This window comes from Felis catus, chromosome D4 (genome assembly GCF_018350175.1).
Source record: "Felis catus isolate Fca126 chromosome D4, F.catus_Fca126_mat1.0, whole genome shotgun sequence".
NCBI classification, from domain to species: Eukaryota; Metazoa; Chordata; class Mammalia; order Carnivora; family Felidae; genus Felis; species Felis catus.
In genome coordinates, this window is record NC_058380.1 from 54,354,191 (window position 1) to 54,366,674 (window position 12,484).

At 40.7% G+C, this 12,484-nt stretch overlaps 1 pseudogene; it reads left to right on the forward strand.

Moving 5' to 3' along the window:
• The first annotated feature begins 8,690 nt into the window (after positions 1 to 8,690).
• On the forward strand, positions 8,691 to 10,281 carry LOC101100164 (annotated as a pseudogene).
• The last annotated feature ends 2,203 nt before the right edge of the window (positions 10,282 to 12,484 follow it).

Consider the following 12,484-nt stretch of genomic DNA (forward strand, 5'->3'; position numbering starts at 1 on the left):
CACAGACACCCCATAAACACACATCCCTCAAGACTAAAAAAAAATGGGGTGCCTGAGTGGCTCAGTTGGTGGAGCATCTGACTTCGGCTCAGGTCATGATCTTGCAATTCTTGGGTTTGAGCCTTGTGTTGGGCTCTTTGCTATCAGCAGAGCCGCATTTGGATTCTCTGTTCCCCCTGATCTCTGCCCCTACAGTGCTTGTGTACACATGCTCGCTTGCTCTCTCTCTCTCTCTCAAAAATAAACAGGAAAAGAATAAAAACAAAATGCAGCTTATATTTTAACTGGTATAAAAAGCAAGGATAGACTTTGTACTTTGCACACCTGAAACAAATCTAATATTGTGTGTTAACTATACTTCAATTTATTTTTTTCTTATTTTATGTTTTATTTTATTAGGTTTTTTTTAATATATGAAATTTATTGTCAAATTGGTTTCCATACAACACCCAGTGCTCATCCCAAAAGATGCCCTCTTCAATACCCATCACCTACCCTCCCCTCCCTCCCACCCCCATCAACCCTCAGTTTGTTCTCAGTTTTTATTTATTTATTTATTTATTTATTTATTTATTATTTTTTTTCAATATATGAAATTTATTGTCAAATTGGTTTCCATAAAACATCCAGTGCTCATCCCAAAAAGTGCCCTCCTCAATACCCATCACCCACCCTCCACTCCCTCCCACCCACCATCAACCCTCAGTTTGTTCTCAGTTTTAAGAGTCTCTTACACTTTGGCTCTCTCCCACTCTAACCTCTTTTTTTTATACTTCAATTTAAAAAAAAGGGGGGATAGCCAAGAAACATTTGCCATATCTGTAAAGTATACATGAGAAAGTAAAAATATTAGCATTAGCAAGGTGACATGGGTGGCCAAAAGATGAGAATGAGGGCCAATTGTTTCTTATATACTATCTTGATCTTTTCTCTCTTTGAAACATACAAATGTCTGACCTATACAAACATCTTTTTAAGAGCCCTGGGAATGTATTATGCTGATTAATAATTAGTCAAGCTCTGGATTGAGATAGCTTGTACTGTGTGATTTGGGGCAACTTATTTAGACTTGGTCTCCCATTTCCTCACAAATGTAACACAGATAATGATAGTGTCTCTTTACAGGATCCTTATGAATGAGCACTTAGAACAGAACCAGCGTCCATGGTAAACATGCAATGTATTTTAGATGTTATTTGCAGAGGTTTAGTTAAACATGGCTGGTTCAGAGCGCTGCCTGATTTGGATTTGGTGAACATTCCTAAGTTGCCAAGTAACTCCAAACACGTGCAGGTTGGTTCATTTTATTCCATCCTTTTTGTTCACCCTGGACTGACTCAACAAGTCTACAAAGGGAGTTCAATGTGGAGAGGAGCATAGCAATTGTTTCAGATAGATAGTGCTGCAAGAGGAGGTGAGGGTCCTTGGAAGCAAACTGTCATCCTCCTCATTCTAAAGAACCACACAATATGTTACCATTATTGATTTTGCAACCTATTTTGAAGTCACACATAAGCCCCAACAGCTTACTCAATACTCTGAAAAGTAAGTATTCACATATATGAATAATTATATATAGACATTATACAACACACACACACACACACACACACACACATACACACACCCCAAGGAGGAAAAAAAGCTCTGAGTTTAAGCGATTCATCCATGGTCATGCAGCTCATTTAATAGGAGCTGGGAATCGAACCTTTGCATGGAAACAATGTTGCAGTATCTCATAGCATATAACCTCTAGCTATTTATATCCTCTTCTCTTTCCAAATATTTAACATACAGTTAAGAGTACAAATCCATTTTATCATTCCTAAGAGGAGTGAGCAGACCTGGTACATGAAATCAAACAAAAACTGAGGGGTCTGGAGAGTAGACCAAATTTATAGAGCAAATTACTCTTGCGAGATGGATCAGGATCCCAGGTTTCCTGACAACATTTTTTCTTTCTTTCGAACCATATTATCTTCTATTTCCTCCTCTTGACTCGAAATAGGCCAAGTAGAATAAACCACAGAACCTCAGAAAAACTTGAGTTCTTGCACTGCCCCCTTCTGAAGTACCCGTGACACATTTCCTAGCTGAGTAGTGATGCACTGATCTTTCCAACACTATAAAGCAAGAGTTTTATGACAAGAAAGGCAGAAGAAAGAGGGGAAAGGGGTGAAGAGATTTAAAACAATGTCACACATCACATACAGTTCTATTATACTGTATGTTATTTTGTGTACAGTGCAATGCATTACGATGCTAAATTATCAATGAGAGAAGCATATACATCAAGTTTCATGGATCTAGGTCATCATTTGGTTAATTTTGATTCCTGTGTTGTAGGCTGCAAGGATTTATTGTGGAAACAGATGAGGGTAAATTTTGTCTTTTCAAAGGGCTGTGGCTAAAAGGTTCTCATTCAGTACTCACAATAATCTGGAACCAGGGGGAGCAAGGTCTCTGACAATAGTCTGAATGCTGGTATACTCCTAATATTGCAGTGTTTTTGTTTTTGTTTTTTTTTTAAGTAAGGAATACTAGATCAATTCACATGTTCTCTAAAAAAAAAGTGAAAATTGCTAAATCTTATCTATATTGAGTCTATTAAGTCTCAGAGACCATGCTAACTTTGCATGCGTTATTTCATTTAATCAAAACAACACACTGAGGTTGATATTATTTTCATCCTCATTTAATGATGAAGCTACCAGGCACAGAACAGTACAACAACTTTCCCAATGTCGCACAGCTAGTATGTGGGCACATCTATGAACTGAACCAGAGTATCCTGATTTTCCAGTACCCTGCTCTTCCTCCTTGTCTAAGAAGCAGAAGTTAGTGTCCTTGTCCTGAACAATGATTATTTGTACCTGACAGACACTAGGGGCTGTGAGATTTACCAGGATCTCATTTGAACCCATGGCTGTGATGAACCTTGCTTACCTCAACTTTTAGTTTCAGATTTCTGTGCTAGTAATTTATTGGCCTTACTTCCTATATTTCCCCTGTTGGGGGGGGGTAGTTTTGGGGGTTTTTTGTTTGTTTGTTTGTTTTTCTATTTCTCATTCACCCTTGGCTGGTGTTATCTTGCTATATTTTATGCATTCCTGGCTAGTGGTTTATATTCCTTCTGTAGTAAATAAATACATACCCAAGCAGTCATCTCAGAAAGAGGACGGTGACTAGTGACATATGAATTATAAACCTGCAATGAGCAAGTAATTACTTCATTATGTTTCCATCATTCCCTTTAATTAAAAATTCACTCTGTAGTTAAAGATGCCTGCAAAACTATCACCAATTTCTCATAAATTAAGGATTTAAAGTCCCTGAACTTTGAGCAAAGACTCCATACCAATAACAACAAATCCACCACTTAGCAAAGCCAATGAAGCTGCCAGAATCAACCCAGAAAAAGCAAAATACCTCCAGAAAAATTTCTGACCGATTCATCCTATATGCTACATCTTAAAAGTAAAATTAAAGAAATGACTCACCAAGACCACATAATTAAGAGTTTAGCATTGTTAATTTGGTTCTCAAAAGGTGGATTCAAATGGCCTTCTACACCTCATTTCTTATCTCATAATGGATCTCTACTTCATATGCAGAGTAAAACATAGTTTTCTTTCCCTCCTCTTTAACCAAATAAATAAACCATGGATCTGGAGTTTAGGTTCTAAAAGGGCCTTATAGATAATGTAGTGTTATCCCTGTATTTTACTAAAGAGGAGAATGAGGTACAGGATGGTTAAATGATTGTGTAATATCACAATGCTCATTAGTCTCAATACCTAGACTTGAACCCAGATCCCAAAACTTTAATGTTTTGATATTTCTAGTCAAACAACACTGCCTATTTCCCAGAAAAAAAAACGTTTTGACTCTTATGGCTATTGTGATATTTTACTAACTATGAATTAACTCTACAGCGTTTAGCAAGCTTGTTCATTTAATCAGTAGGTCTACGTTTTCAAAACTTTATTTCTAAAAGAGAAAAAACAAGAAAATGTCTGGTACCTGTTGGAAAGTCCACCTACCATGAAAGAGTTGAGAATCAAAGTGCACTACAAAAAGGCACAGAAGTACTCAGCCACTCAGCAGTTGGCACTGCCCGTCACATCATGGCCACCCTACTCTCTTAAGGTTTCCAGCTCAGCAAAACAAGCTCTGTGTGACAGCAGGAAGAATGTGGGTGGCTGGTTTTCTCCACATGAAAATAATTGTTTTTGTTTTTGTGCTCCCTCCTCGCCCCGCCCAACAGCAAGTACTTATGTTGAAGCCCTAATCCCCACTGTCATGGTACATGAAGGTGGGGCCTTTGGGTGGTAACTAGTTCATGAAGGTGGATATTAGGGTCCATATAAGAAATGTAAGAGAAATGATCTCTCTCTCTGCTATGTGAGAATACATCAACAAGGTGGCCGTCTGCAAACCAACAAGGGCCTTCACCAGTCACTGACCGTGCTGATACCTTGACCTTGGACTTCCAGCCTCCAGCACTAGGATATGTTTGTTGCTTAAGCCACCTAGTCCATGGTATTCGGATATAGTGACTTAAACTAAAACATTTTTAAAAATTCATTTATTTATTAAAGGGAATGGGTTTAAAGAGGTTCTATATGACTGGTATATCGAATTAATAATAATCATTCGAAGACTTCCAGGAGGAAATCTTGTTGAGAGAGATTTTTTTTTCCTGTGAATGAACAGGGCTGACAAATTAGGAAAAGGGTAAAAGATAGAAAGGATGTGAGTGTCTAGATTGATGCAAGTTTGTTTGTTGTAGTGAACACTTAATTTTATGTATATTTTCTCAATCAACAGAAAGGACATTAAGAATGAGGTTTCTCAAATACCATTCTTTAAAGGTCAAGAGAATATTTTTAAATTTACAATTCGATGGGGAGAAAATATCAAGTTATAACAAGAAGAATTTGCTGATATCCTTCTGAAGTAGCTGAGTTGGCCGTGGAGCTTGAATAAAATAGAACACGGTCACTCAGTACAACATAATGCTTGTGCCTTTCCTTGATGTCCAGGATGCCCATGGTGATTTAGAAAAGAAAAAAAAAAAAACCTATAGAATGCCTTCAGGATTAAACAGTTGATTTCCTGGTCCAGAGAGACCAGATGTTCCTATTAACCATAATTTAAACACTTTGAATCTCAGAAGACAATAAGCATACAACGAGGATTTATAAATAAAAGGTCAGCTCTATGTAGAGCTTAATGAGAGAAAGTACATTAAGTCTAGCTGCTACTATTATTTCAGTGCAACCTGCTTTGTCCATGTTTTAAACAAATGCACAGACATCTGTAGCTCACTGAGGGGTGACAAAGTGAACGGAGAAAATGGAGCTGTCAGAGTCACCTATGATTTGTGTCTCTCAAACCTAAGTATAAAGAGCAGTCCTCTATATTTAAGTGTGAGAGTGAGGAATGAGAAGCCTTGGTTTGATTTATTTTACTTAACTGACCCACACTGGACATGGAGGTCGTTTCTGGTGTTTTGCTTATAAGTGATCTTATAAAATGTATATCTTTAAATAACATGTCATTTCCCTGTGAAAAGTAACTGTGACTTACCCTACTGTTCATTCCATCTGTCACTCCATAAAATCAAAACACAAAAGGTATAATAATCCTACTTTTGACCAAGTAGAGTAGCAGGGGTTGGAGTTACCCTATCACATAAAAATACTAAGTAGACTGGGGCACCTGGGTGGCTCAGTCGGTGGAGTGTCCGACTTTTGACTCAGGTCATGATCTCACTGTTCATGGGTTCGAGCCCCGCGTCGGGCTCTGCTGACAGCTCAGAGCCTGGAGCCTGCTTCCAATTCAGGGTCTCCCTCTCTCTCTCTCTCTCTCTGCCCTCTCCCACTCATGCTGTCTCTCTCTGTCTCTCAAAAATAAACATTAAAAAAATACTAAGTAGACAAAATATATGAAATAAATAGTAAGGATGTTGGACATCAAGCTGCAGATGACAGTGACATCTGAGAAAGGGGAAGTGAAAGGAGCCCTGTGGCTGCCATAGCTTCCTGAATGGAGCGAGTTTCTAGACCACATGGTGCAAGAGAAGGAACCCCAGAGGAGCCCAGCAGTTTCACTGAGGGAGGGAGATAGAGTTGGGAGCTCAGGGAGGCCAACACGACTAGAATATAGGATTCTAGAGAGCTAGAGAGGAGAATACCACACAGAGAGAGGGCTGTGTGTGTGTGTGTGTGTGTGTGTGTGTGTGTGTAATGCAAAAAAGTTAAGACGTGTAACATTTGTATTTTAATTAAAAAATCATAATGCAAAGCAACAGGAAAAGACAACCATTAAGGGTGGGGTGGGGTAAATTATTAGAAATGGTTACAAAAATGATGCAGATGAGAGAATTATTAGACAAGGACACTTTTTAAGTTGTGGTCACTTTACTACATATATACAAAAAGTGGGGAGAAAACGGACACTGTTAGAAACATGGAAGATATGAGGTGCCTGGGTGGCTCAGTCAGTGAGCATCCAACTGTTTTGGCTCAGATCATGATCCCAGGGTGGTAGGATCCAGCCCCACATCAGACTCTGCACAAGCGTGGAGCCTGCTAATATCCTCTGTCTCTCTCTCTCTCTCTCTTTATCTATCTCCCTTTCTCCCTCTGCCCCTCTCTCCCACCCACACTCTCTCTAAAGAGAGAGAGAGAGAGAGAGAGAGAGAGAGAGAAAGGAAGAAAGACAGAAAGAAGATTTAATAGACACAACCCAAACTTTAAGAGATGAAAAATAGTGTCTGATATAAAAATATACACTGGGTGGGTTTAATGGCATATTAGAAACTATAGATAAAGGGTTAGTGAAATTAACAATAAAAGAATATAAAATGTAAAATGAGAAAAAGAGTGGGGACAATGCACAGAGTTATGTTATAGAAAAGCTTCAAGCATCCTAATATGTGTACAGTTGTAGTTCCAAGAAGACAAGGGGACAATTAAAAAACAAAAACTTGAAGTGTCCAATTTTTACAAGCTTAATGAAAACTATAAACCTACAGATACAAGAAGGTTAAAAAAAAAAAAGGCCAAAGCAAAAGAAAACTACACAAATGCACATGATAAATAAATTTCTTAACACCTATAACAAAGAGAACATCTTTAAAAAGAGAGAAGCCAAATTATACTCAGGGAGAAACACAGGTAGGAATGAGAGTTTATTTACAGGAAGTAAAACAGTATGGTACTTGTGGGAGGCCAGACTCCGGTGCCAGGCTGAGACCAGGTCGAGCAACGGCTCCCTGTTGACTCAGCCAACCCGGTGGTTCCCCCTCCCATTCCCCCACTTTCAAGGGCATACGAAAGCCTTGTCAAGGCTGAGAAAGCTAATTCCTGAAGCCTGTGGTCTGTGGGTGTTGGCAGTAATGTTACCCCCCTTTTCTACCCCGGGTCAAAGAGAAACAAACAGGGGAACTGTGTTTTGCTAGCAATCTATCAACAAGGTCTTGTTGTGACCCGTTTAGAAAGTTCATCAGGTACACAGAACTAAATGTTTTGGCTGGCAGCGATCATGTGAAACCTGTTTATTCTTAGAATGACCTGATCCATAAGAGTCTTGATATAAAAGATTGTGTACAGCAACAATAAAGCCGTCACTTGGGCCATCAGCCCAGGGGACCCTCCTGTTCCCAAAATGGCTTCTCTTCTCTTTTTTTTCTTACATTCCCCTACCCTCAGGACCCTGATCTCGGTGTTTGTTGCGCCGGTCGCAACAGGTACTGGCCTAAAGACAGATACATAGACCAATAGAATAGAACAGAAAGCCCAGAAATAAACCCATACATGCATAGGCAACTCATCTTTCACAAAGTGCCAAGAATACACAATGGGCAAAGGACAGTCGTCCCAGCAAGTGGTGTTAGGAAAACTAGATATAAAACTAGATAGGCAAAAGAATGCAAATGGATCCTTGTTTTACACGCTACACAAAAAAACCAACGCAAAATGGATTAAAGACTTAAACATAAGACCTGAAAGTGTGATACTTACCTGAAAACATAGGAGGAAAGTTTTAGGACGTTGGTCTAGGCAGTCATTTCTTGAATATGACACGAAAAGAACAGGCAACAAAAACAAAAATAGACAAGTGGGAGGGTCCCAAACTAAAAAGCTTCTGCACAGTAAAGCCAAGAATCTAGGGAGTGAAAGGCCAACCTATGGGATGGGAGGTAAGGATGTTGATGTATTCTCTCACCGACACTTACCCTCACGCCTGGCAAGGGAGTCTCCTTTGGGGCCTTCCTGGTCGGGGCATAATCAGGGATGAGCAAGCAGATGACAGAGTCTACGTTCCCTCTCCCCAGGACCTTCAGATTCCTCCTTCTGCGGTTCTTCTGTGGTCTGCCAAGGAAGTTCCGGCTCTTCTGCCACGTGGACTGAGGCTGCTTCCGAGTCCAGGCTTCATTATTGTTCAGACTAGCGGGTGTCGCCAGCACTCCCTGATGCTCTGGGCAGCACACCAGGTCCCACTACTTCTAGTACCGTAGGAGGAGCCACGGGGTGAAAACTCTCAGCATGGGGACCCGTTGCTGGTGATGAGGCACCTCCCAGGGATAGGAGGCAGCCCCTGCGATTACACTTCCAATGCTGTGTGGCTGCTTTTACCATGATCACGCTCAGGTATCTCCGCATCATCTCACCTGCGTAAAGATGAAGTAACTTTTAAATCTCCGGCAGGATTCTTTGTGGCTTCTCCTCTTCATCCTGACAAATACCAAATCCCTTAGTAATAAGTTATGTGACTGTGAAGATATCCATTATTTATTGTTTTCACTGATCTTTTCGCTAAATCTAGGTTTCTTAGTAAATTCCAGGCTTTTCTGCGTTGCGTCCATTTTTACGGCAAGGTCTACACGAACATACTAACGTATTCACTTATCTCAGTGCATTTCTTTGCCTTACATTTTTTTTCTTCTAATACATGTGTAAGGGGGTTAGGCCTTTAAGAATCTTTTTGTCTTTCTAAGGTAACTTGCTTGGAAGACATTTTCACTTAATAATCAAGGGAAAATGAAAGCAAGGATGCAAATGTGTTTAAACATCGCACAAACAAGATATAGTTCTCGGGGCGCCTGGGTGGCGCAGTCGGTTAAGCGTCCGACTTCAGCCAGGTCACGATCTCGCGGTCCAGGAGTTCGAGACCCGCGTCAGGCTCTGGGCTGATGGCTCGGAGCCTGGAGCCTGTTTCTGATTCTGTGTCTCCCTCTCTCTCTGCCCCTCCCCCGTTCATGCTCTGTCTCTCTGTCCCAAAAATAAATAAAAAACGTTGAAAAAAAAATTTAAAAAAAAAAAAAAGAAGATATAGTTCTCTAGAAGAATAAGCTAAGGTAGAGGGCAGCGTATTCTACACTCCCTCACCAAGACTGAAAGACATCTTAAATGCTTTTTCTAGCTTGGCTTCTACCTTCGTTTTAGGTTTTCTTATTCTGGTAGCAAAGCAATTTTGTACGTCCTCATTTTGAAGCCTTAGAGAATTTCAGTGTGGTCCTCACAGAAAAGAGCATCTCAGATTTAGCTCAGTACTGCCTCATCCAGGCCAATGACACAGCAGTCAAGAGAGTCCAGAAGACAATAATTGCATTGCTAACACCTGTGGGCCCAGACAGCGCCAGAGCTGAGAGAAGATGTCGGGATAGGAGCAGCCATGTTGAAAGTCAAGGAAATTGTCAATGAGTACGTTAAACTCATCACTGAGTGCAAAGACCCCAAGGTCTAAACCATTCTCCTCCATGGGGCCAGCAAAGAGATCCTCTCAGAAGTGGAATGCACCCTCCAGGATGCCATGTTATTGTGCCACAGTGTCTTCCTGGACACCTAGCTAGTTCCGGTGGGTGGAACCTCTGAAATGGCTATGGCCCATACTTTGACAGAAAAGTCCAAAGCCATGACTGAGGTGGAACAATGGCCATACAGGACAGATGCCCAAACCTTAGAGGGCATCCCTCGTATACTTATCCAGAACTGGAGGGCTAGCACCATTCTCTGCTTACCTCTCCCTGCAGCCAAGCACATCTATGACAACCATGACACCTGGAAAATAAATGGTGAGAAAGGTACCTTGGTTGTCATGAAAGAATTGGGCATCTGGGAACCATCGGCTGTCAACCGGCAAACATACACGACAACAATGGAGAAAGCAGTTCGACTACTGTGGGTTGATGACATCATCTCAGGCCACAAAAGGAAGGGTGATGACCAGAGCCAGCAAGGTGGGGCTCCCAGTGCTGCCCAAGAAGAGTGAGTGGCAGGAAAGGCGACCTCAACGCACAGAGCCAGCAGAGGGTCTCTCTTCCTTGAGCCAGACTGCCAGGGACATTTTGAACGTCTTTGTTTGGAAGGGATCAGGTTGAAGGGCAGCCCTAGCCCCTTTCTGTCCCAGCTCAGTCTGCAAAAGGAGCTGACATGCAATTCTTTCTTGTAAGTTTTCCATTTGATTACATCGAAGTCATTCGGGAAAAAAAAAAAAAAAAAAGCTAATATAATTAGACTGTTAACAACATGAAGACAGAATGTAGAACTCAGTGAACTAAGTCTGGGGTGGGTTAAGAAGAACGTTGTAGCATTTATTTAGCACCGTCCAAATAACAGTGGAATTGGAAAACAAGAGGATTCTGATCCTTAAATACCCGAGGTCTGCTGTGAGACAGGAAAAAAAAAGTCCATCAAGGTTTTCCTTTTTCTTATGAACCATGGACGAAGCCCCTTGAAACCTCTTCTGATTTTCTGCTCACTAGAGTCTTCTAATCACAGAGCCCTCACACCAGCCATGTCCTGCAAACCTCCCAGACAACTGCCATCTCGCTAGGTTCTTGTTAGAATTACACGAGGAGACAGTAAAGAAAACACACCCTCCCCGGTTCCTGGCACTCAGTGCTGTAAGCAGGAATACCTTAATCCAAAGACTGGCATTTAACCTGGCAACAAGACAATTGAATTCTATCCCAAATACAGTAAAAAGGCGGCACAAGTGGAATCTTAGGCGGCTCTATAATTCTTCCCTTTGAAGTGAAGTAGAAGTTTGGAAGACCTTTACTTCTTTTGCCTTGTTGAGGATACGGAAGGAGCTGAAACACCAATCGGCCTTTAAATCTCGGCACTGAAAGAGCAATGCCACTTTGGGAACTATGATTATATGAACAACCAAAGATTCCCATTTTTCAGAATCTATGCAACAGTCATCACCCTACTAAACAGACTCCCCTCACCACAATCTCCTCCCCTAAGGAACTGATTCCTTCATGTAAGCTCGTGTAGATCCTTCAGATTTGGGGAAAATATGTCCTTTTGCTGGTCCTAGTAAATTAATTAGATTAGTCTAAGTGCAGTCCCCTTTTCTGTGTATTTTCCCAGCCTCTTTTGCTAGGATGTATATCTGAAAATATAAGTATTTTCAGATACAAAATGACATAAGAAGTCCTGCAGAGGAAATCTGGAGAGAGATTATCTTTACAGATAAATATGCATAACTTTCAGAAAAGAAAGGCATTTTTCCCTAGATCTGTCCTTTTTGCTTAAGATGTAGGGATGAAAATGTGATGCCTAGAGCTGTGACAACCATGTTGTCACAGTGAGGCAATACAGTCTAAGGATGAAAAGCCAACACTCTGAGCACTATAAAACAGAAGCGTTGAGATACTGCATCCTTGACATTGTTGCACCTCTGAAATAAATCTGGACATACCTACCTTTAGTCTTTTTTTACTATATTAAATATCTCCGCAGTTTGAGACATTTGGTGGGTTTGTAGCTATTCACAGCCAAATCAATCCCTACATATTCAACTTGAAGCAGAGAGCTGGAAGAAATGTAGATGACAGTCAAATATTATTTGATAAAAGTATATGAAATCTTCTTCTCTCACTATGTATGTATTTAAATTTGTTACAATTCATTTTTTTAGTGTTTTATTTATTTTTGAGAGGGGGGGACGGGAGGGAGAGGGAGAGGGAGAGGGAGACAGGCACAGAATCCAAAGCAGGCTCCAGGCTCTGAGCTGTCAGCACAGAGCCCAACACGGAGTTCAAACTCACGAACGCGAAGATTATGACCTCAGCTAAAGTCATATTTTTAACCAACTGAACCACCCAGGCACCCCTGTTCCATTTCATTTTAAATATGATAAATTGTGTTTTTAGCCAAAGAAGAGTAGCATTCCAAAGACTGGCAGCTCCCAGAATATATAGGGAGGTTTTAGATTTAAACTCACTGGGAATGCTTATACTCTTCACAGACATAGTTTCATTAACACAAAGATCTGACCCTGACCACCATAAATGGATATTTTATTCTCAGGTTCCTGAATCTAAGTCCCTGTCATGCTGTATGTCAGTGCAAAAGAGAAAGGTAATCTTAGTGTAGAGATCTTCATAAACCCATGGGGTTAATTTTTTGAACTGTCATTTCATTTGTTCCAAACCCCACTTTGGTTCTACTTTTCAACTCTC